The following is a 25934-nucleotide window of genomic DNA, read 5'->3' on the forward strand; positions in this document are numbered from 1 at the left end:
AAGTTCAGGAAACAAAGTACGGTTGATGAAATTGAAACGAGTGGTCGATATAAAGGTAAAAGATATTTATAGACGAGGAGAAGAAGTTATATCAGTACTAAAAAGTTTTAGTAGATCTTACGACATAGTTGGTAGTTTCTTTAAATTCTCAAAAAAATTTGAGATATAAATAACATTAAATTATTATTTAGATATCCGAAAATTCGGGAAGTCATGTACAATATTTCCAATTAAAAATTCATGTACAACATTTTCAATCAAATAAAAAACAAAAGTTATGCATTTACAATCGAATACCGTAGAAATATCTGTAATAATAATTTCGTAAACGAAAAACGAGCTTTGTTTAATTTTATCACGAAAATTATTTAGACTTCTGTCACAAGGCCTCTTAAATTAAATCGCAATCAAACAGGATTTATGCGTGCAGCTGTGCCATTAACGGATTATTATAACCATTTCAGTTACAGCCGACACGCAATCGATCATAGGACAACAATTGGGAACTGACAATTGATAATCAGTCCCGGGGACACACGATGCACGCTTCATTCGTGAAGTTATCCACGTATTACGGAGCCCGTCTCATCAATCGCAACCAATAAATGCGACGGCCGAGCAGTGTGCGACTCTGCGTTCGGATAATTTCACATCTATTAACTAGACTGCAAATCGAACGAGCTGAAATTCACTTCGAAATCCGCTGCTTTGCAACGTAAACAGTACCGTGCCATCTGCGATTCAGCTAATTTATACAATTATCCTTTGGACAGCATTGATATTCTTGTCGTTAAGGCATATCGAACAACGCTGCATCGTTCGATTGTAACAAGTACAATGTATGCGTATGTACGGCGGTTGTATGATTATACTTTTATTGGATAAATTTGGAATATGTAATTTAAATCGTTATGTGCTTCAAAACGATACATATATTTATTCAATGGGGAAATAATATCGATTTTTCATTGTACAGATGTTTATGCGAATTATGCTATCATAAATTAAATTAAGAGACTCGTTTTATATACTAAATATTATAATGAGAAATTTACTTTAAATATTTCATATAGTTTTATGTATTTTAAGTATATGCAATTTATATACTTTTTCAAGACCAATCCAATATTTCGTATAAAGTTGAATTATATCACCAGCGATAGAATTCTGGCTAAATAACAGCGAATTCTCTTCAACATTAAAGTAATTTTCCACTTCATGAAATGCGCTAAAACTTTAAATGCTTGTTTCGCGAAGCTCGAAAAATTAGTCGACCGTTGGAGAAATACAATCGAAAAATTCCACGCGTGATACAGTTCTAATTGCGTTTAAGTACATAAAATTAAATGTACCGTGTAATAGATAATTACAAAGAAGTATATTTGAAGTTCTTTATGTTCCTACTTTCTATCTTCTTATTACAAAAGTTCTAAAAAATTAAAAGAATAATAAATCAGCTTGCTATTGATATTATACACTTCGTGTTTTAATATCTCCATTTGAGTGATTTCACGCCAGATATGAAATTATTAGACGCCTGAACCGAACGAGGAAAATGAAACGTATCGGAGCGGCACTGTACGCCAGTTTATGTGATTACCGTTTTGATAAGGACGAATATGATTTATCAATCTGATGCAGTATCCAATTTTAGTCACAAATTCGCACGAAAACAGATGCAGGTATCAGAGGAATGCCATACGTATACCGGCAGGCTCGCTCACTTCATTTTATATAATTTAATATATATCATTTCGTTACCCTACACAGCTAATGAAACTGTACGTTTTAAAAGTATTAATCGTTTGCATTCACGTCATCGGAATATTGCACATGTGAAAAATATTTGTGTGTGTGAAGAATACCGTACGATATGTGAAAATTAGGAATATAGAACGAAGCTTTGATAGACTCAAATTTTATAGAAAATATTCAAACAAATAGAAAATAACTAATATCTAGAAAGCGAATACATAACATTTCTATTATAAATTTCTTTTATTATCTTCAAGAAATAGTTTAATTTTTTGAAGTGTATATATACGAATGATCTTACGAATCGCTCTATCCTTTCAAATATCACTCTAACAACGCAGAATAACGAAAGCTCAACAAGAATCTTGCGAACGATAACGTCTAAAAACAAAGAGCAGTATTTTCGAATCACGACGTCAAAAAAATGTTTGAGATTAAAGGAGGCTTGCGACTTCAAATTCAAATATCAGCTACATCCGATTATACTCTCGAATATGAATTCGATACGTGGCACAGAGGGAGAAAATTTACACACGAGCAGATGCGAAGATTGGTCGATTCTTGAAATCTCAACGAAAGACGAGCGAGCTGAACAATAGGTAAATGCACTTCCGCGAAGCATAGAACGCTAAACCCATGGCAAGCTACGCGACTCGCTGAATCGGGGAGTCGTGAAACAGTCGACAGAGTGAAGTGGAAATGGAAAAGCTTAAAAACGAGCTACTCTCTGCCGTTCGGCAAGTTTCCTTCCCCCAAAAAAGAACGCACAAGGCAAACGGCCACTTCGACAGAGAAGTTCGTAACACGTTGAGAACACGTTTCTCTTCTCGTTCTTCTTGCTTCCTCTTTAGTCCTCTTTTTCTACCAATACTTACTATCGATAGTGGCTATTGAGAGAATCAGATCGATTATATGTAGCAAGTGCAGTGCGGCATCAGTTAGTGGGAAAGAAGATCGAGATTATGATATTAGATATGTATATGTTTGTGTTAGAATAGTCCTCAAATAATATACACTCGTTTACGAGAGTATGTAAACACATGTGCGTTTAATAGAATATTTTATAATATTTTGAAGTTACAGAACATCATTAATTATGAAATTAATTATGAAATTGGAATATAACATAGATTATTGTGTCACAGGGTTACTAATTATAAAATTATTAAGTTCCGAGTAATTTAATCCTTGTTTCCAAGAGTTTCATCAAGCTTGGTAATTTTAATCGAACTAATTCTATTGAAAACCGTGATAACACCAACAGACAGGTAAAATTAAAACGGCCAATAAAAATATTTGCAGATGATACATGTTGATAGCGCCAGCGGGATGTGTTGAAAAAATATTGGAAGAAAAACAACAGCAGAGACGAAGATTTTAGTTTTTTATATCGCGATACTGGGAGACCGGATTTGTCGTAAATATAATAACCGTTTATAGTACGCGTATAGTATTGGTCCGAAAAATAAGTCATTTTGAGAAATACGTGAAAATAGCGCCGTTTCTGGTTTTCCTTCTATGACGGTGAATTATGGACGGATGGGTATTGTTTCTTCACAAAGCATGCATAGGAATGCGTGCTTCCGCAATACACGACCTCATTTTTAATAATTAAACAATCAACACATACGGAAAACACCGCGATAGAACGAACACGTACATAAATGCGACTACGAGAAGTAATTTTGTAACGAAATTCGGTCACGATTCAGTGTTCCTACGGAATAATCATGAGAGCTGTGGGGCGAATGTACCGGAAAATAATTTACGGGATGTAAGGGATAGAATAAAGGATAAAAGGGAAAGAATCAATATTTCCATAACTTTGATCAAAATTACCAATTTGTAATTTTTTTGATGAACTACATAACATGAAATATTTTCCTCTGAATAAAAATGTGGTAACGATCGAAGCAACTAAAAACCAAAATCACAAACTACAATGAAAAACCCATAAGTTCTATGACACTCAGAATCGTCCGTTCAAAGCAAGACATCATGCTCAAGTTCCATTGGCTTTCGCTTCTCCCATAACGATCAAAACATATTCATCGTTTGGTCGTAAACATATCAGCGAGTTTATAAAGCAAGATCTACTCCCGCAATCCAGCACCGATTTATCCCCCAGTAGCCGGCAAAAAATTGCTATCCCATCTTCCCTGGTATCAGCGTAATTTATCTACTGTAAAATATCAACTCTGGTATTACGGCGAGATGCGATCTTAACGAGACTGTTAGCGTTCTGTAGTCAACTGCAGACGTTGCAACGAACTAGACTAGTTTCCAACAGAAGCCTATTTCACGACAATGAAAGAAAATCCATCATTCCAACATTAAAATCCTTTTCTACCCTCTATTCCAACTTTCCTTCCTGTCTTCCTCCCTTTTTTATTTTCCAGTCCTCTTTTATTTTTTTTTTTTTTTTTTTTTTTTACATTTCAACTCCATTTTCACGAGTTCCAGCCACGCGAGACTCCACAGTCGTCCACCGTCACCAGAAACGATTTATGGAGATGGCGGTAACTTTTCAAACTAGCGAATAGCTTGGCTATGCCAGCCAATCAGAATTCCCGTGGCTACAATCATGCCAATTATAATAAGAATTTACGAGCGATCCAACCAACTCGGCTATCGACAAAGTGCTGTCCAAAGGGCGTGAAAGTGTCCGTTAGATTCTTCATTTATTCGTCCCGGTTTTACGGTTCGCTTTCTCCCCTCTCTTTCGCGAAATGTCCGATGGATTTACGAGGATAATTACACACTTCTTTCGCTGACTATTCGTCCTTCTCTGCAAACCGAGTGGCAAACCACTCTCCTCCGAACAGTTCCTCCCTTATTTTCATTATTCTTATTCCATTCGCTGCTCCTGGAGTCTTCTCGACGAGTTTGCCCAAGTTTTTCGTTCGACGAACATTCTGTCGACTTTGTTAGATCGCGCATCGAGTTTCGATCATGTAACCCTGGTATCAGTATTACTCCAAGTAGTTCGGATCGATGCAAGTTCGTTGGATTCGCGGAAAATGGACGCGAACTTCGGGTTTCGGCGGCTTCTGTTTCTCGCGAATGGAGCTGTTCATCTTCTACAATGGTGGATGGAGCACTCGATGCTTCGAACGATTTATTTTTCGCCCAGAACGAAATGAAATCGGGATACACCCCGGTAAAGTGAACCGAACATATATTTGTACTTTCTTCGTAATAATAATTGGTCAATTTATTAGGTGTAGAAAAACTGTATTATTCTCATCTTCTGGTTGTTTCGATTCAAAAATTCTTACTATTTTCGAACCTTCAGTTTCTTACAAATTATTTTAGCACCAAAAATTTATTTAAAAAGCCCTTGATATAATTTTGTATATATTGTTGGATCACTAGAGAAGTATTAGGTAGTCTCAAAAGTTTCTTTCGTTTTATAAGGAAATAATAGATGTACAATAGATGACATAATAGATGTCTATATGACTACTTTTTCGATATGACTATTTTTTCAGTTATATGGAAATACTAAACGTCATAAGTTAAATGTCGAGATTGTGAGTATACTAAAAGAATGGTCAGACACTAGAATTTAAATTAATGAATAGAGTATAAAACTAGGAATTCGAAATCTCTTCTACACCTAGTAATTTTATAGAGTGATTCAATTCATAGTGAAAAACAGATGCTTAATCGGTAATATTGGAAAACTCTATCGAACGCTACTCCTATACAATCTCCCACAAGTCAAAAAATATTCATGATTTATTACTATCTAATAAACAGCATATCCTACAGTAAGAGGTATCCAACTATTTTGCATAATCACTTCCAGGAATCTTTATGGAGTTCTGTTTCGCAGACATTCAGCGATCGTTATCCATTATTCATTGATCTACAAAAAGGATCGTTAACGTTTAACTGTTTGACCCAGTGAAATAAAAAATACGTTAATTATACATGGTTGATGCGCTAACTCCTATTTCGGTCTACCTTTTCAAGAGTTATGAACAGTATCGATAAGCAACTAAATCTCATTCGACTAAAGCTACGCAGGAGAATTCTTCGCCTTTCATTTTGCATTACTGTAACGTGATTCAACTATGATCTAACTGCAACACGTGTACTCACACAGCGTTCACCTAATCATATTAGGTCAACATCACAGTAAGTATATGCATAGAATGTTTAACAAGCAACTAAAGGGATAAACATAACCATAAGTTGATTCGATTGTTTGAATATGAAATAAGAAAAAATTGATTTAAAAAATATCATTTAAAAATAAATAAAATAAGAAATCATTGACTCATTTATATTAAAGATGATTTGAAGAATATCGCAATAGAAAATTGTTTACTGTAATATGTAATCTCCTTAGTAGTGTCACGTCGGAGACACAAGAAATCACGAAATCGATAGATCGCCGGTAATCTCCTCGCGTCGCAGTTCGAACGTTTCACGAATAAGATGAAGAAATTGTACTTCGTATATGATAATGGAATTTATTATATAAATCCAAATCCAGAGTGACGGTTCAAAGTGTTACAGCAGAATAATGTGTCGAGCGCTAATTTAGGAGGGTTTTTATATTGAGGTTTTAGTCCCTTTGGAGGGGTTATCGTTGGGTGTGTATTAAAAGCGGTTATTTCGTTACTGTCTGGTTATTGTTTCGATAGCTGTGGTATGCAGGATGTTTCGTCTAACTGATTACTGAGCGGGTGGCCTTCTTGAGCGTAACAGTAGCATTTGATTTTTACCTAGAATATTATTGTATTCAAACAGTATTTATACATATATGTTTGTCTGTCTGTCAAAAAGTCTGTTTTTTCACTCAGATTTATCAAAGCAGAAAAATTAAAAAATTATATTCGAATAAATGTTTCAGGAAATTAACACGTTTCACTAGTTTCGTAATTAAAATTGTAACATAAAAGTAGGGCACAACTAAGATAGAATTAAAGTAAAATTGGATGAGAAGTAACAATAAAACGAAGTAGAAGCAATTGATGCGACTTCCAACTTACTCCACAAATGTTGTACAGTTCGATATTACATCGCTCTTCCATGTCTTTAACATTCATTTAAGTTTCCTTACAAACTGTCCAATACGACGAAACAAATGCAAAAGACTTTACGTAATAAACTGCAATCTCTCGCAGATTGCTTTTAAGTTAGCAGAACTATCAGAAAACACGTCTTTTATACGAAAGCTTTCTATTCGAAACGAATTTCTGTTACTTCGTGAAATTTTAACGATGTTTCATAAGATCTTCGATGCTTGTTCTCGTTATTGCATTCCTGTTATCGATGAGAATATTCGAAAATTTATAGAACAAGACTACGTTGCAAAATTTGCATGAAATAATGTGATGCACAGAAAGTAAACTAATTTATATTAGAATGCTGATCCTATATCTGGAGTATATTGCCTTGAAGCAACACACTTCTGACGTAGCAAGTTTAATATGCGTGAAAATGCTAGTATCACAGACGTACTCATATATACATGGTGCTAGCATTGCAACTTTAACTTCATCAAGCGATTACGTTAATTATTGTAGACGGTCGCAGTTAGATTTCCTCGAAAGATAAAGGCAGAGACATGTGATTAAACGCAATTTCTACTAAGAAAAACACGTTACTCCAATGGCATAGATTTTATACTAGCAACTTGTTTTGTTCATTATAAATTTAAAATATACAGAGGTGGATAAAAAATGATGAAATGAATATTTATACGATATAGACTCTATTTTAATTTTAGAAAATATCTATTTTATGCAATGGTAATTTATTAATTGATTCCTTGCGATATAAATAAAAATGATGAAACGAATCTTTAAAATTTTCACTTATGATATTGACTCTGCAAACTGTTTCTGGAAATATCCATTTTATTCGACAATAATGTACTTTTTTGCTTTCATATTTCCTATTAACTTTAATTTAGAAATTTCAAAATGAATTTAACAGATAACACAATTCTAACGCAATGCGGAATTATTCGACTAGTTTCAGCATTTATCTCATCGAATAGGTCGGTGACGTTCTGACTAATATACATATTAAATACATTACAGAACTTGAAATAGCAATTTACATGAACGTTTGTCTCAGCAAGGAAAAATTTATGAATATGCTGTATTCGTGTGCATTATTACATGTTTCTCTATCAATAAAAAGGCAAAAGACATCCGGAGAATATTATTTACCGAAATAACTAAACTAAACTAAAAGAATTATTCTGCGATTATTTGCAAATATTTTTCGACATTCTTCATAATATTTAACATAAATTTTTCTTTCGAAATAAGAAACGTATTTAGTTCGATCACTTTTTATTTTCAACACTTTTTGTCAATGCAGCGTCTGTTTTACATGTGTTGACAGTTTACAGAATCCTATGAAAGAGAAATGCCGCACCTATGATGTCATTCACGATGTTTCAACGAAAAGACATAAAAAATGCGTAGGATTTAACGCAGTTAGACCAGAATGCCGAACCAAGTACGGGAATTGGAATATTGAGACATCTTTTCACGATATGAACAAGGAAGCTTAAGCTTGGAAACTTCTTTACGATACCATTTTAAGACGGTAGTAAAACTTCGATCTGATTAAAATTCATAATGTTCCGTAATTCATACTTCGTTTGTACGTAGACATGGAATAGGATGAAAAAAGAAATTGAGATTTCGAAATTGCCAGCAAAAAAGTTAAACTGAATTGTAGGTAGCAGTATTCAGCTTTGCACGTACAATACATTTGTATAATAATGTTTCACACCTCACATTTAGTAATTTTAGTTAGTTTAATATTATTATACTTAACCGAAAACTTCCAGCAAAGATTGGCAAAAAATATCAGAAATAAACTCACCCAAGTAGTCCGCCGGTATAACCGGTTGACCCAAAAGGAGCAGCAAAACAATCGTCAACATGATGACACGAGTCACTCGACCTCAAGACAGCACCAATTATCGTCTTGACATTCGGCGCACACCGTGTAAGCTCTCAGTCGACGCGACACAAACACCAGCACATCACAAGCGCTTTCTCACCGAAGAGCGAGAATCAAGTCAAGTTGGACACTTTCAAAGGAACGAAAGTATAAACGTAACGCGTAAACAGAAGAAAATCACGCGTCGAATGACGATCGCAAATTCGTCGAATTCAAATCGACGACCTTGAGTATCGAGCCGGTCCGTTTCACCATGTCATGCATATTAAGCATAAAATTGGTGAAATTTTCAACACATGCACCGTATCACAAACTAATGTAATCTCATTCAGTTAATAATTTCAATAAAATGCAAGAACGAATTAACCGTTACTTATAATAGCGATTGCTCACTAATTCGAAATGTCGATGTCATACGTCGATTAACACATAACGTGTGAGTATCGATGTTCGAGAGATCAGAGTGTCGCGATTTCTGTAAAGACGCTGTTCACATAACCTTCCAACACTGGTCACGTGGTCTCCCGAGCAAACGTCGTTTCACTGACACATGTTTGTTGGAGAAATGCTATCCACCATCACTCAAACGCATGCTGTCAATTGTGCGTGAAAACAAAGTGGATTCGAGCGGTGGAAGAACGTCTTTCTTTTCGTTGCACACGATCATCGACGACGATCGAATCGGGGCGAGTTAGCAGCGGAGGATGTATCCGACAATAAATGTCAAACTCTCGCAGTGACACTGTACACTATGAAACCGGTCGATAAAGTTGGGCGTCACTTTTTCATTGGTTTTTTTTCACTGACGATTCGTAAAGAGATGACGAGCGAATTGCGACGATGTTTAGAAAAGTAATCGAAAAGGCAACGGATAAAAAAGGAGGAACACCACATGCATTCGGTTCGACGTTCGGCGCGCGACTGACGGCCGGGACGATTTCAAACTGGGCGAAGCGTGACGTCAGAGTTGTACGCACCCGCGCGCTCTCCGTTAGCCAATCAGCGCTTCCCTACCACTTCGACAATCTGCGTTTATCTCGAAAACCGTGCTCTTCGACAAAGATGATCATGACCTCATAAATCTTGACCACTGGTCAAAGATTGGTACGAGTTACTGTTACTGCATTTACTTTAACACTCAACCTTTTGTTGATCTTATGTATTGTCGTGCTCGATTGGAATGTGAGAAGCTTAAAATTGTTTGTGTTAAGAAAAAGTAATATGAAAGTACTTACCTAAAAATGTGTGTGTATGTCTACAACAAATTAAAAAGATACTTAGCGAGAAAAGAAGAAAAGTGTCGATGCAGTCGATGTGTTTGCACGTAAGTGATATTAATTTTAAATTTTACAATTTAATTATATAGGTAAAATAATATTCATGTATGAGACTATAAATGAGTATCATATAAAAACTGTTAAATAAGGTTAGCAATCGTTAATGATCAGTTTGTATACATTATATTTTCATCTTTTATTCTGAACTATACATCTCAGATACTCTATATACTAATACTGTATGTACTGCTATATGAATTAATACATATTCATTTATAAATCAGGAAAATTTTTTGCCAGAATTAAATAGTAGTATACAGAAAGAGTTTCAATAGAAGTTTTTAACAGAAAAAGTAAATACAAGACTTACAACTATGACAATGATTTTTTGTAAAACATTTGAATCAAACATATGAAATGATACATATCTTTACAATCCAATATAGATATTGCAAGATGCTATGTGCTATCTATAAATCAAAATGGGTTAATTACCACATGACATTTCATAAATATTCTTGGTTGAACTATTCTTTGTCCAATATCATCTTAAAGAACAATTAAGAAACGAAAGCTCATAGACAACAACTTCCAATAATTTAAGAAGATTATAGAGAAATATTTTTAAACGTACCTAATTTATTTTAGGTTCAATTAATCTGATATATTTTCAAATTTATAGATTTTCTATACATCACGTTCCTTAATTAAGTTTAGAAAAAGTATTAAAATATGTATATATATGTCTGCATTGATATCTTTTATTGGATAATAAATTTGATTTTCCAAAATTTACTTCAAGGATATATATAGGGCACGTGTGTAGTAAAGGATGAGCTTTTTATTTTGCTTTTTTATGTATTACTGTTTCATCAATGAAAGTTGTTGCCTTAGTGACCACGTGAAGTTTCATAATGCTACACGGAGATAGATGGTCGCATAAATCCTTAGATGTATCGTGATCTATGACGTCGATGCACCATCTGTCACTCAGGAATTATGATTTACATAATACAGTTTTCAACAGATGGTATTTCTTGCAACGAATTTTTGATCGCGGAATTCGAGCCAGAATATCGTAAACGAGAAAGGAATTTGCTCCATTTATGCCTGCATTACTTGTACTTCGAAGCAATTTCTAATTCGTTAGTCAACAAATAAATCTCTTAACGTTAAATATTTGGGGGTTTCCGTTCATTTTAGAAACAGCAACGTATCTAAGAATAAAAATGTTTCAAAGCAGCGATATTAATAGAGTACCGTAAACTAGACAATTTTGTGATTTAAGTAGGACGAGGATGTTCTTTTTCGAATAGCTGCTATTAACACGATCTTCTTGAAATAGAATTTCCGGGAACGAATTTCACAAGCCGCTAAAACGTAATAACGTTGTCAGGAGACAGGAAGTTCGCTCAAATCTTTGGACATCACCATCTTCAGTGCTTCATAGTCACATTCTTGGAGTAATTGTCAGTTAGAATGTCTGCGATAGCTACCAATGTGAAAGAACTACCTTCGAATATTAGAATATTTGCCGTTTTCGGATGTATTATTAAATTACTTTTTTCTAATTTTTTGAAAAAAGAGGAAACTCAATCATCTCATTAGTTTTAAATTCATCTGATTCTTCGTTTATCCAATCTTATAAATGATGTAAAAGTCAAATTGAAGAATATAAAAAGTAATGGATAGATGGCAGCTGTTTATGCATTTATGGAAAATCGCAAGATTCAAAACTACATAGAATGTATATAGTATGCAGAAATACTTAAATTATTCAAAGTATAGTGGTCGTGATAATATTTAATGGAAAAACAAATCTCTGCTTAGGTTCTATTCCTTTAACTATACTCGTTAAAATTTAGATTTGCATAAACATGTACAGTCTAATAATAAATATTGCACTGTCTAAACAGAAAAATAACGTGAAATTAAAATCTCGTTCCGTCTGTCCTTTTACATATTTTGTACTTTGTCTCGTCATTCGTTTCTTTGTTTATTAAGCTCTGTAGAAAAGATGTTAACGTAAGATGTAAACGTTAAGCTGAGAACTCCATACATTATATCGCAAAACATAAAAATCAGATTAATGTATGTAATACAAGAAACATTGACCAGAAAAATAAAACAAAATTAAAACGGCGATATATGTATTGTTTTACTACAATGCTATTTTGTATCATGGGATTTCTATAAGCTTTTGAACCTTACATAGTATACATGATCGTAACTCCTTACGAGGTTTAACGTCGTAAAGCTTAACACCACCACGGGACGTGGTATTTGCACAGACATGATTGCTCAGAACACGCTGGCAGGATGTGAGGAACTCATAAAATTTTCGACCACAGTGTCAATCTTCTTAGCGGTAGTATACTCCGAAAATCGATAAATATTTAAGTACCTTTATTGATTTCCAAATTGGCCGTGTCGATGAAATTTGATCCGAAACATTTATATGATATACGCTTTTAGATCCTTTCGTTTATATCCGCAGGAATTTATTTTTATATTGTTTTTTCTCATATTTAATTCCCTAGAGAAAATATCTAATATTACTATTATTACTAATATTATATATCAGATTATATGGAAAACGATTAACTGAATTTTTTAGTGGATTTTCTTAACAATATTTGTTTGAAGTTGAAATAGACATAATGAATAATATCTACTTTTATAGTTATTTTTTAAGTATAAATAATTGATAATCGAGTAAAAAACACATCGTTCGCAACATAATATACATTTTCTTGTTGTTTCAATTTCGCTAAAACCTAAGCTCCAAAACTGAAGTAATTTCCTTATAAGTGGAAAACACAAACTAAATGAGTATTGGAAAACGTGATCTACGGTGCAGTATTCATTTCCCTCTACTCGAACCGTATTTACCGCAAATTGCATTTTGATCGTTTAACGCTTTTCTCCCGTATGTGACCAGGGGAAACGAGATTTCGAGTGTAATATACATGCGGATCACATCATGTCGAACAGTCGGTTGCGTCTGCGCGATAAACGGAAGTGGGTGGGTAGACTTTGGCTCGGGTCATGGTTTCAAAAGGGTGAAAAGCCAATGTCCTGAAATAAGACATAGGTATCTATCCTGGAATCATGCGATGTATCTCAAATTTTATTATGATTTTAAAATAAAAAATAAAAAATGTTAGGAAGAAAAATAAATCGAAAGAAGAAATGAAGTTTTCTTTCCTTTTTAATATTTATTAATTACTCTCAAGTATATCTAGTTAAATTAATATGAAACACATGTTCTGACATTAATCATAAATTTAATGATTTTGTTTATTTTTATGGAGTCTATCAAGATCCTCGATATAAATACTTGAATCCATGAAAAGTATCTTAAATAAAGTATCATAATTAATGCTATTAAATTAATATTGTACATAAACAAGGATAAAGTAATTCATTACTAAATAAACATATAATTTATAAAACCATGGTATCTTTGTATTTATGTTGCAATTGAATATAAGGTTCTAAATGCTGAAATTCGAAACAAAGGTTGTATACACTTTGCCCCAACAGGATACCGTGCAATCAGTAGATACCTATAAGGTTATCATTTTACCGTAGGTTACATGACATTCATTAAGATGATATTCTAGCAGCCATGAAATGAAACTTACGAAACATCCATTATTGAAAGCAACACAGAGGAACCTCTCAAAGTTGTTTCGTGTTCTACTTTAGCCGTGACTAATTACGGCATAATCTAGTTTAAATTATATACACATAGGATATGTTGACAAAAACATCGAAAGTTTAAGAATCAAGCAGTCGGTTATTTAGAAATAATCAATTTAGTTGACAAGATCAAGTTAACAAACAAAAGGCCATATGAAAAACCGATGTAGGAATACCTATAATAATATAAATACGCGTTTCCATAATGTTTCATTTAAATAATAAATTTTGTAATCCTCTGTTTTGTTTCGAATTTTTGGAATGATTTGATAATTTTCGAAATTGCAATTAAGATACCCGTATCTGATAAAAAGGCAAGGAAAGTTAAACAAAGCCAGAAGAGCGATACCTGTTGACTTCTTGAACGATAGAGCGCTATGAAGTCCCATACAGGAACTGACAGTTTTTCCTGTAGCTAAGTAGGGAGGCCATGTGCATCGATATTTAGGTACCCTCGGTAAGAACCATCCAAAAATATACGTAGGGCCATCTGGTCCAGTTATGGTAATTTTATTTGGTGAGCCAAAACTGTGTACTGCACTACAGAAACAAAATCCTTGCGCCACAACATACATAAACTGTATTTTATTTATAGAAGAATCGTGCACATCCAAACTCGACGTTTGCTTTAAATGTTGTATGCCACGTGCCTCGGTTGCCTCGGATTTTTTATTCGGTTCACACTTCGCCAATGTAAAGAGCCTGAAAAACTTAAATACATATAATATGTAAAATTTTGCAAACAAGACAGCAATTTTTCAGCAAAATAAAACTGGCAAAGGATTTTTCAATCCTTTATATTTTTTCCAAATATGATTAGTCATAAACAAAAAGCTTTAAAAATTTTAGGTATCTAAGTCTCTAAAAACAAACGTACATTAATGGACATTATACAGTAATACAAACAAACTAAACATACACAAAGTATTTCCCCACTTCCTTAGTTTTTAATTACAATTTGTTTTATACTTGAGAAAATAAAATGCGGCAGGTTAGTTACGCCAATATTTATGTAGGATGTGTACCGTTCTCGTAATAAAATTACCACTTTAGTTACAGAAAGGCTACTAAAGCGGTATATGTGTATTACTGCCTTATACTGCCAGCTGAGCTCGTAAAGTACATCCGTCGCATTTGAAGTTTGTTTTAGCGTTTCTAATTTATTGTCTTTTTGATGCTCGTATCCGCGGAAACAAGGGCACATAAAAGAACGAAGAAATTGCTTGTTATAATTACTTAAATGCATCTTAATTAAAATTAAGTAAGACATTATAAGACATTTAAATCTTAAATTCGACAATGGCTCCACTCTGTATACTCCATTCTGAACTACTTTATTTTGTCTTATAACATCTTTTTCGATGCTATGTACAATGATCTTTTTTCTGAAACTTATAGTTGACCCATACCTGCCTATCAAGGTAAATATTATATTTCCTTATATGTTTTTTCTATGAGTGTCGTAGCAGTCATAGACATATACGTTTCATCTTTTCAAATCGTTTGGTCAAGAAAACCCTTTCTTCAAGGACTTCTCAGACATTTTGTCTAATTATCACCTTATCTAAGCATTCGAATTCAGCACTTCTTAGGTCAAGGTTTTTACCTCAACCTCAGACCTCACTTTCTTTTCGAGACACTGTCATTTGTGTTCCCACACATTCTTCAATTTCAATAGTAAACCTTCATTCGTGTTTTCTGTATGTGGGTGGCATTCAATTTAGGGTTTTCTTTGATCTTTCTTAAAATATCTACATAAGGTGTTCTTTCTTCTTTATCATTAGAGCATTAGATCGAAGCGTTTTACTGTAAGTGTGCGTGTAAACAAAGCGTATATGCGTGGTTTATATTTTAAACCTAATGAAGCAGTAAACTCACGAAATACGGTCTCTTTTACCAAGGTGCGGCCTAGTTTATCCATTTTAAGTGGAACATCTTTGCGTTTATCAACGTTAATATTTGAATCACTTTTATCTATAGTTTGTTAACATTTTATTCACGTCAAAGGATTTTTATTAACGTCGACTGATTTCTTCTATGCTTTCACGTCTATACATATAATCACATGTTATTTCATCGATGTGTAGGTACATATTTAATTTTGAGATGTAATATACATATCGTTTAACATAATAATTTTTAAATTCATTGTCAACGGAAATAAGAAGCGTTTCCCATCAAGTTACGTTTACCAAAAGAAAGATCCAATAAAAAAGCTGGCGATTCGATGGAAGGTTAAATATTCAGGTTTTCAATGCATTAACGAAGCAACCTGAATTCGACATATGTATCGCGTCAGATTAAATATGCACGCACTATCTACGAATAAATATCGATTTTACACAGGGACATTTTGCTCGGCGGAGAATGTTTGCAAATACCGCAAAAACGTCAAAAAACGAGATACAGATATTTCAGGACTCTCGATTTTCAATGGGAAAACTCGTTTACGTCAAACATTTCTTCTCTCAACGCCATCGATGATTTACAAAGAGCTTTTAAACATTCGTACCAATATTTAAGTTCGTCCATTCTATAGATGTTTTCACTAAAAATAATGAAAAACATCGTCTAAAATATTTTCAAATTCATCAAGTTACGAAATTTTGGATATACACAGACTCACGAAAGTATTCTAACGGAAGCATTCTTATAGATTTTATGAATATATTGTATATTACTACCATAATAATAAACATCAATATTGAATAGGCCAGCTTTAATACATATTATATACTGGCCATTCGTGCTGTATCTTAATTTTTTACTATATGTATATGTTTGCAATAAATATCTTGTAACTTCTATACATATTTTTATATTGATTTCAAAGTTTACCAACAATCATGACAATATTCATAAAATTTTAGACCATTTTATACATCACATAAAATACAAAGACAGAAAAATGTTCTGCGATAAGTGTTCGAATACCTTCATGAGGCAGTGTACGCCGAATATATATGGTGATTATATGCAAAGGATTAATAATTAAATTCGGATGTAATCGACAAATCAGCAGCATTCCATTAGCACCATTAACGTTTCAGTGGCACTACGAAGTGAACGCATAGTATCGGTATCAATTAAACCACGTCGCAGGATTGTTAATGGAAACAGCGTGAAGTTCGGGATGTAAATTGCAATAATTTTATACGTTTGCTCGGCGCGCTGATACGTACGGCAATAATCGTAAATTCCATCACGTGTTTACTCCGCTTTCGGTTACTATTTATCGCGACGCGTAAAGCACGCTAAGCAGATTACATGCCACAACTTTGCTGTTGCCGCAACGGTGAAACGATCGCATTCGCGTCGAAAATTCGTCAAACTTTGATAACGTCGAACGAGAGTTGTCGAATCTGGTTCAATCTCTTTTTGTTTTTGTTCTTTGTTATTTTTCTGCGTTTCTTTTTTTTTTTTTTTTAGTCCGCTTTTTTACTTCGCTTTTTCTCGTTTTATTTTTTAGCGAATCGAGCTCCCGATCGTTGCGTATACCCGTCGATTACTCCGGAAATCTCCTCGTTTGTAGAACTGCCGTTCGTGCTCGCCATCTGGTTCGGCGTGTCAATTACAAAAAACAAACGAGACACGTAAATCATCGTTACCCGCGAGCACACTGCCGATGCTGAAGTTGCAGCTCTCGCGGGGCTACGAAAAAATGTGTCCCATCTATTTTGGCGTTAGATCGAAGCGAATCATTGGGGTTGCGAACGTTTTATTTCTCAATCTTCGGGCGAGGGTCTCGAAGCGGAAGCCAGGATCCTCGCTAAAAATGTCAGCAGGTAGCTTGCCCGTCTGCTAAGACGTCAGGAAATGCTGTCTCTATTGTTCTCGTCGTTTTATTGCCATCAGTATTTTGAGTTATTCTGAGTAAAATAGTACTAGATACCATTATGACAGAGTTGATTTAGCCCTTTCGTATTCACAGAGTACAACTTTCGCAATTTCGTGAAGTTACTGCCCTAACACGTGTTACACAACCTTCTCTGAGACTGTTCAAACTTCTTCCTGTCTAGCAGATACTATCTGCGAAACGTCCGCTATCATTCTTCTAATCGATAATCTCTCCATTTTTTTCACGACTTCACTTGAAAGTCAAAATCAATCGGATGAACAAAGTTGTAATTGGAATGTATAAAGAGATTGTTCCAAAAAACAACTTCAACGCCATGTAGTTAAAATTCTCTGATATGAAAGAGAGTCTTAATATAAGATTTATGCGAATCTTCCCTACCGAGACAGCTAGAATTTTATCTGGGAAAGTTCTTTCGACGAAATAAGCGCAAAAATTACCCTTGCCTGGCGTGTTTCAAAAGGCATTGAGACAAGGACTCGTGTTTGGCGCCGCGGCAGAAGCACTTCAAAGCGATCAACGAAGAAACGATTCTGCCGGGAACGCGTGTGATGTTGGGATCGTCGAAGGAGGCGAGAACGATTGACTTCTCAAAACAATCCCCGCGGAGAAATGCCAACTGTCCGATCCAGGTTTCTGCGGCGGCGTTGAGGAACGAGATCCGCGCTTTCACGCTCGGTAAATTCGAGCCTGGGAATTTTTCATAAATTAGACAGGTGACGGTGCCGTTAAAGTCCCGGTGAAAATTCTGAGAACGCCATAAATAAAGGGAAGGTTCGCTTCCACGTCGGCCGTACTTTCAGCACCTTGGTTAGTTTATGCCGCCTCGTCGTTCCCTCAAGAATGAAAGACGAGGATAGAAGGAACGGATAAGGTGAATGATGCCGCGACGAAAAAAACGCGAAGAAAGAGAAGCGCTGACGGGCTTGAAAGGGAGAAAAGTTCGCGCTCTTAAAATCACATTTTCGTTCTTTTTCTTCTTTTACGCTACCGAAGCTTAGCGGCGAGCAATTATCGTGGTCTGGCTCACGTGAACACGCGGAAACACGCTGTATAGCGGATTAGTTTCTCCCCTTGATAAATCTGTAGAGGGGAAAGAGTAGGAGCGAAAGAAAGATCCTGCACGAATGGAATTATTGATGTATATCATAGATATTCTACTCGTTGTAAATACAGTTACAGAGATTAGACTCGTTGTATACAGTATTTTGTTTTGTACACGGTATATTAAAATCATGGTAACATATAATACTAGAACTATCGATTGCTAAAGTAAAAAGGAATCAAAATATATTAAAAAATGCATGTGCATAATTACAATGGAGGGGGGAAAATATCCGGACATTTTACAAAAAATAATTCAAATGTCCAGGATTGCACGATATTCATGGAGTTCACTATGCCATATGTCACTGATAAGTATATTTACAATTACACCGCAAGCTCTAAAAAGCTCTCAAAAATATTTATGAAGAAACTGTACACTTGGCAAATCAGCCATTGTAGCTGAAAGTTCAACTACTTGAACTTTTTCATAACTACGCATGGTCGTAATAATTTCTTCCCGGTGGAAGTTCGCAAGAATTTATGAGATATCTTATCTCTGAAATTTCGAGATTACGCGAAACATATTATGCGGTCTATTCGTACGATGAGGGAAATCATTAATCTTCTTGGCTTGATATTGGTTTTTATATACGAGTAACGACTCGGCAACACGGTGCATCGCGAATTGATCAATAAATGATAGAGGGATCGGTGATAGATCGGGCACGAGGCAATCACGATTCGCGCCTCGCGATCGGCACGGATGAAGTTAAGAAAACAATTTATTATTGATAACAGCGCGTTGAGCGAGGCAGAAAACAAGATAAATTGTTTCTACGTGAAGAACCGCGCGCATTTCACGCGTCGAAACTTTCCTCCGATCAGCTAAGCAACGACGAAAGTCGAGAGGATGCATGCGTTTCAAACTGATCGAGATCCTCACATGTCATCAATCAACCCGCTGCTGGTCGGTCGTTGCATAATTCCGTCGAGTCCACCGTTTCTCGGGCTGCGCGATGTGTAATTAGAGCGCTGTAATATATTTTGAAAGTTTGCTTACAAATTTACCCATCTATTCCGCCGCTCGTTCGAATGCCATCCATCACGGCATATTCAGGGTCAGCAAGTCACCGATGGCAGCTTCCAAGCTCCCTGCGAGCATGGAAAGGACTTTGCAACATGGAGCTCAAGTACTTGAAAGAGTTCCGAAAATTTCAAAAATATCGAAATTCTCCACTCGTTTCGCCTTTACCCTAATTAAGTTTATGCTATAGAATGTTTCTGAAAAGAGACTTTTGTCGGTTTCTCTTAGAAAAGTGAAGGCTCGATGAAAAGGACGTAAGAAGCAATAGTTTCGTCAGGAGCTTTGTGTTCGCATAACGGGTCAATAGAAATTAAGTATTTTCGTTTATGAATGCCTGTAATGAAAATTGAATTATTAAATGATTAAACTCGATATGAAGTTCCTTCGCACAGATTCAATGTCGAAAAATTTAAAATATCCACAGCTGAATTAAATAGTATATTTTATTCTTGAATTATTTTCATTACATTAAACAAAGATACATTTAAAATATTCGAAAACTGAATAGCTACTACTAATAAAAAATTGACCTTATTATACAAATACTTTTAAGAATATTTTAGTAATTCGAATTGTAGCGTAGAAAATCTTTATTAAATTATGACAGACGAAAAGCAAATATCTATTTCTTGGGAAGAGACTTTTACGTATGTGTTAAAAGTTTCGTGGTTAGAAAAGTTGATAATTTGATAACAATTAAAGTATCCACCACCGAAACCTTCATTCTTCCTTTTCTTATATGCACTTTCACGATAACCACTGATCGATTTTCGCAGAAAGGTTCGCTTTACAAGACACGAGTCGTGTTAACGAAAAATAGGTTTTCGATGCGGAGAAGCTAAGTTTCTTATCGTAGATTCTCTGCTTCCGATAGTACGAAAAGAAAAAGGAGATGGAAGGAGAAAAGTTGCGTAAAACTTTGCGGGTTTAAATAACAAAACTGTTTGATAATTCATAAAGAAGCTTAATGCTAAATTAACGAGTTCTATAATTCTTCCTCAACAACTTGTTAATAGCATTTCACAGGCATCAAAGGTTTATTAATATGTTTTTATAGCGATACTGGATCATGATACTCTTAGAGACATTCTTTTAATTATTATTTATTAAATCTATATTAACGTTAGAAAAAAATTATTTGATATTTTAAGGAAGACCTTTAATCTTAATCTTGAACAGTAGAATATTGTATTGTATATACAATAGAATATTGTATTTTACATAACAGATAAAATAACAAACGTTGACTCAAATTAAAGCATTCTCAACGTATATGTATGTATTTTTTATTTTTATACGTACACTTCTGTATTCTTCCTGTGTCCTTTGATAAACCAACTTTATCTGGAAAGTACCATTCTTATGTATGTATCATGAAGAGTGGGCGAACGAAAAATGGCTTTCCAATACGAACTAGCTCCACCGTTTGTCGTTGACTTCCCATTCTTGCGAACTGAAAGAAAGATTACTTGGAACCCTTTACCACAATCGATTATGGAATTCCACCATTTAAACTACATTCATCAGAGAGTAGCCCAACTTTTTTCGATTAACGGATAATTCTTGCTTTTTGAACCATCGTTCTCTTTACAAAGTATTTTTCAATTGTCCTACTATACTACTTGTCACGACAAAGTAAAGTATAACATAAATATAAATAAAAAGCTAATTTTGGTAACACATACAACAATATACTGAATTTTAACATTGCTTTCCCGTAATAAATGAGAAATGCATCTTATCGCGTTCTTCTAAAAAATTAAGTTAAATTTTTCAAAAATTACAAAATTTCGTTCAATTATTATGACCTTTCATTGGGTCAAACGTTCATTTCGTCGTTTATTAACCATCGCGCTCGGTCGAAAGATATTAAGCGGTAGTCAAATTGAAAGATAAAAGTTAAACGGGATAAATACGAGCGAGTCGTATCAGAAATTCGACGAAAATCGGGTTAATGATTTCATTGGCAAGCCGATCTAGTTCAATCGGACAGCAAAATTTCTGTATGGCCGCGGATTCCGTTTGATCGCGTCTGTATCTCGCGGGCACGAGATACCATCGTCGCGTGTCCCGTTTTCGTCATTTCCGCTGACATCGACTATTTTTCCCGTCGTCGTCGATAATCGCTGCGAGCTGCAGCGTGTTTCGAGAATCAACGACCCGCTAGGTACCGCACGTAATATGCAAATAATCCGAATAAAACGCAACCGCCGAAGTGGGTGACCATAATTTTCCGCAGTTTAGTGGAGGGACCGGAAATGGAAATAAAACGCGCAGTAGCTCGTTGCGCCGTTGTTGTATTTCGTTATTACCGCGGATGTGGCGAAGAAAGTACAAAATCACCGGGAAAATGAAGTTGATAACCGATGTTATATATATATAAGGTATTTATTATTCTTTAATCTTTGAGGTGGATTTTTCTTTTAAGTATATAGTACAGTAATGTGAATATAATACCTATACTTAAATTTGGGAAGGAATTGATCAGATATAGCTCTTTGAATGGCATATGTAATTTTTAAGTGTTATCTTTACAGCTTAAAATTTTTATAAAAAAATTATGCACAATCTATAAACGAAACGATATATACTGATTTTAACAGAATTTTATAAAATTGGTTAATCTACAGAATTACAAATAAATTACAGTATTTGATTTTTCTAAAGTAGGATAATTTTCAGAAGAAAAACATTAATGACACAAAAACAATAGTTTTAAACGTGGATGCAGTTAAAAATGACATGACAAAAGCATCAAACATTAAACAGTGAGATATCGATCGTAGAAGAGTCTTGAAGATCTGGCCTTTTCTGTAAAATGCCAATTATTTTTTCTCTTCTTTGCCTTCTTGGAACGACTCCTGCGACTCGTTACGATGCATCACGCGCAGCGACGGTTTTCTACGCGATGCAAATCCACGTATACTTCCGGGGAAAGTAGGACGGAAGGAAAAGAGGGTGACAGTATCGGTCGTCGCGGCGCCGCCATGTACAGCGTCGGTCAAAAAAGAAATACGAACCATCCCGCGTGCATTGTGAACGTCATTATTTTATTCCCACATCTCGTTACATTTTCGATTTATTGTCACTAATAATCACGCGCTTTAATACATAGTAATATGTTGTATTACTTAAAATGAAGTTGTAGAAATATTCGGATTTTTAAATACAAAATCATACATACTAAAATCATTGACATACTAAAGTATTCAAACTCTTCTCCAATAATTGATATCTTTATATAATAACAAAATTTCGTTAGGCTATTTCATTGATATATTTAGTTAGTATAATATATTAAATATATATATTAGAAGTATCTGTAATGTCGTAGATGAAAATGAAAGATTTCATGTGAATAAATGTATCTACATAAAATTGTTGTATCATCAAAACCTAAGCAGCATAAAATCCTGTTAATAGTCAAATGTATATTTGAACAAAGTTTAAGTTTCTTCGTTATACTGAACGTTTCGCTTTGAATTCATAGTCGAACTTTATCGCGTTCATAAATTGGCAAGTGCATTATGTATTGTACAATATATATATGTTTATATGTATAGCATTTTCCACTAAAGTCACTGTAGTATTCAAGTACGACGTGGAAACCTCGTTTCACTGAAAAGACTTTCGATCTTACGAGATACGTCCACTTGTATGTACGTTCCTCTCGAAAATGTACACTTGTATACTTTTCTCTCGAAGGATATGAGGGTTAGATAACGGAAGTGCCAATTATGTATGAGTGGCAATTGCGTGACAAAAACGCGATCGTTTGCGTCATTCTGGTAAAACCATGAACTATATTCACGAGCTCTGGTCCACCTCGAAAAATGTTTTCAGAAATTGTGCGATCGTTACCGAATTGCACACAAAGGATACGCGAAACTAGAAAGAATAACCACTGTGCAGCCTCAATGGCATCGCTTAAATGTGTTTTTTATGCACTCCGAACGGAACTTCCGAGTGAAAATTTTACTCCTGGGTGATCAGAAGGGAACAATTTTTTCTTTAGAAAGGTGGAATGAAACGCTTTTGAATTTTCCTATGTAAATTCCTTTTCACTGAAGAGAAACGAATATGTACTAATGAATATTTAATGTAATTTCGCATCTCATCATAAGTAAATTAGTATGACAGATATTATAAACGTTTCTAATAAAATAATAAAAACGATAAAGAAAGAAAGAAAGATTCTAATTAGCAGTAAACGAAGGCGAAAATTTCCAATCTCCAAAAAAAAAAGAAAAAAAAAAGGAAAGATTTGATTAACTTTTGTAACCTTTTTGATGCTTTATTCTGCGTAAAATAAAGTTCCGTTCATTATATTTTTTTTTATCTTCTTTGGAATCAATTATCTAACATTTTTAAAATCAATCATCAAATAATTACTATAGATACTGTACTAATATCAAAGAGTTACTTTAAGTTACCAGAAATTATCCTTTGACTTAATTGAATTTCAAAATCCTATTTCCATGTGAAAACGTGAATTCAAAAATCGAATCGATAAACAACGCCAGTACCAGAGTAATATATCACCATCCAAGACATCGCTTGAAGAGAAACCGTGAAATACGACACACCAGTTGCCCTAGCGAGTATTGCAAGACGCATTACAATGTAGCAGCGCCAAGAAAATCTTGACTTGGCTTCTCGAAGGAGACGTTTCATTATGGATCTAGAGAAGAACACCGTGGCCAATTTATGACACATTTCGTAGTTACATTCTCAACCAGCTTTTCTTTGAATTGTTATAAATATTTCTTTTGATTAAACTTGAGGTGGTAGAAATGTTGAAGAAGAAGACTGAAACTGATCAGTTTTGGTTTCTCTTGATAACGTAGAATTTTTATAAAGGATAGAAAGTATTAAAAGACAATGCAATTACCATTCAGTATCTCTTTACATCTAATGTATGGTACTGAGTAGATTCTTGCTTGTTATTTTCATGGGAAAATGTTTTCAGTTTTTTACAATATTTAGAAAACTTATTTCTTCACAATTTAATGAATATAAAATATATATAAGTAAGACAGATATCTATATCTATCTATTTATCTATCTATCTATTTATCTATCTATATATATATTGTCTTCATTAACTTCTAATACCCTATGATAATAGAAAATTTCTGGTTAAGAGATAATATAAAAACACAGTCTTTCTCTTCTGAAACTACCTCAAAATTTTCCAAATCGATGTCGACGTTCGAATCTTCAATAAGATTTCCAACTATTTCGGCAATATATGTATGTATATTCAAAACGAATTGATCTGTTCAAACGAAAGAGTACCGTAAAAGGTAATAAATGTTAACAATCACGAGATTGGTTTAGCGCTTGTTTCAGGCAAAGCCAGCGGGGGATTCAATCTTCGCGAAAAATGGAATCGGCGTTCTTGCGTTTTCTCGTATTGTGTAATGGCGTCCTGTTACCCTTTCTTTTAAACCGCGGTTTTCACGTACAGCAAAAGACCTCCTGAAATATATTTGTTTGTCAGATTGTGTCGCGTTCTCGGCAGGAGGGGAGAGAGGAAAGAAGAAAGACGGAAGAGAACGAGAAAAAGCAGAGAAAATAACGGAAAACGTGTGGCCCGTAGGGAGAGAGGCAAACTGCATTTCCTAAATCGTGACGACACACGCGTATATGCGCTAAATTTGCACATATCGTTCAGTTCCTTCGACGTATTCTGGATTATTTTTCAGGTAACAATTTCTCTCTGTCCTACTTCTACATCTGGTTGAAAATTCATCACTGACCTTCCACGCCATTTTGGCCGATTGTTGTGAAATGTAATTCCTGAAAAATATATGCTGCTAGCGTGACGCATTTCGACATCTTGACGTTTTATATTTATTAAGATATTACTGAGCCGCATCGTTAAAAAGGCAGGCAAAGGCGAGAGAAAAATAGGGAGACTGGAACTCGAAAAATTCATTTCCATGGACGTAAACGTGAAAAAATTCAATTAACCCGATGCGCCATAGTCTTTACGGACCTAGATGTACTCGTGCAATATTTTATCGCCGAGTACAAAGGAGGACGAATGCAAAGCACGCAATTAAATAAGATACGTTGACGAAACGAAATTGCGAGATACGGCGATGAAGTACCTACTGCTAGAATACGCACGTCCTTTTACAATGAAACCTTTTTTCAGCCGAGAAATTCTATTTTAGAAAAGTTGCAAATTCCTTTCATCTAACTTTATGTTCTTCGTCTCTGCATGTACAAATGCTTTGTGATTACTTTATAACTACCTAAGAGA

General features: G+C 34.6%; 1 protein-coding gene and 1 long non-coding RNA gene across 5 annotated transcripts in view; one reads left to right on the plus strand and one right to left on the minus strand.

Moving 5' to 3' along the window:
• Positions 1 to 9626, minus strand: part of LOC139988528 (uncharacterized) — a 315648-nt gene extending 306022 nt beyond the window's left edge. For all 4 annotated transcript variants that reach the window (XM_072006089.1, XM_072006090.1, XM_072006091.1 and 1 more), the window contains exon 1: positions 8614 to 9626. The gene's annotated coding sequence lies outside the window, so the exon portion shown is untranslated. The remainder of the gene's footprint in view (positions 1 to 8613) is intronic.
• Positions 9627 to 9724: 98 nt separating this feature from the next.
• LOC139988529 (uncharacterized) overlaps positions 9725 to 25934 on the plus strand; it is a 48619-nt gene continuing 32409 nt past the window's right edge. Inside the window, exon 1 of the long non-coding RNA XR_011800156.1 lies at positions 9725 to 10018. This is a non-coding gene — a long non-coding RNA (uncharacterized lncRNA). The remainder of the gene's footprint in view (positions 10019 to 25934) is intronic.

Source organism: Bombus fervidus, chromosome 6, assembly GCF_041682495.2.
Source record: "Bombus fervidus isolate BK054 chromosome 6, iyBomFerv1, whole genome shotgun sequence".
NCBI lineage: Eukaryota > Metazoa > Arthropoda > Insecta > Hymenoptera > Apidae > Bombus > Bombus fervidus.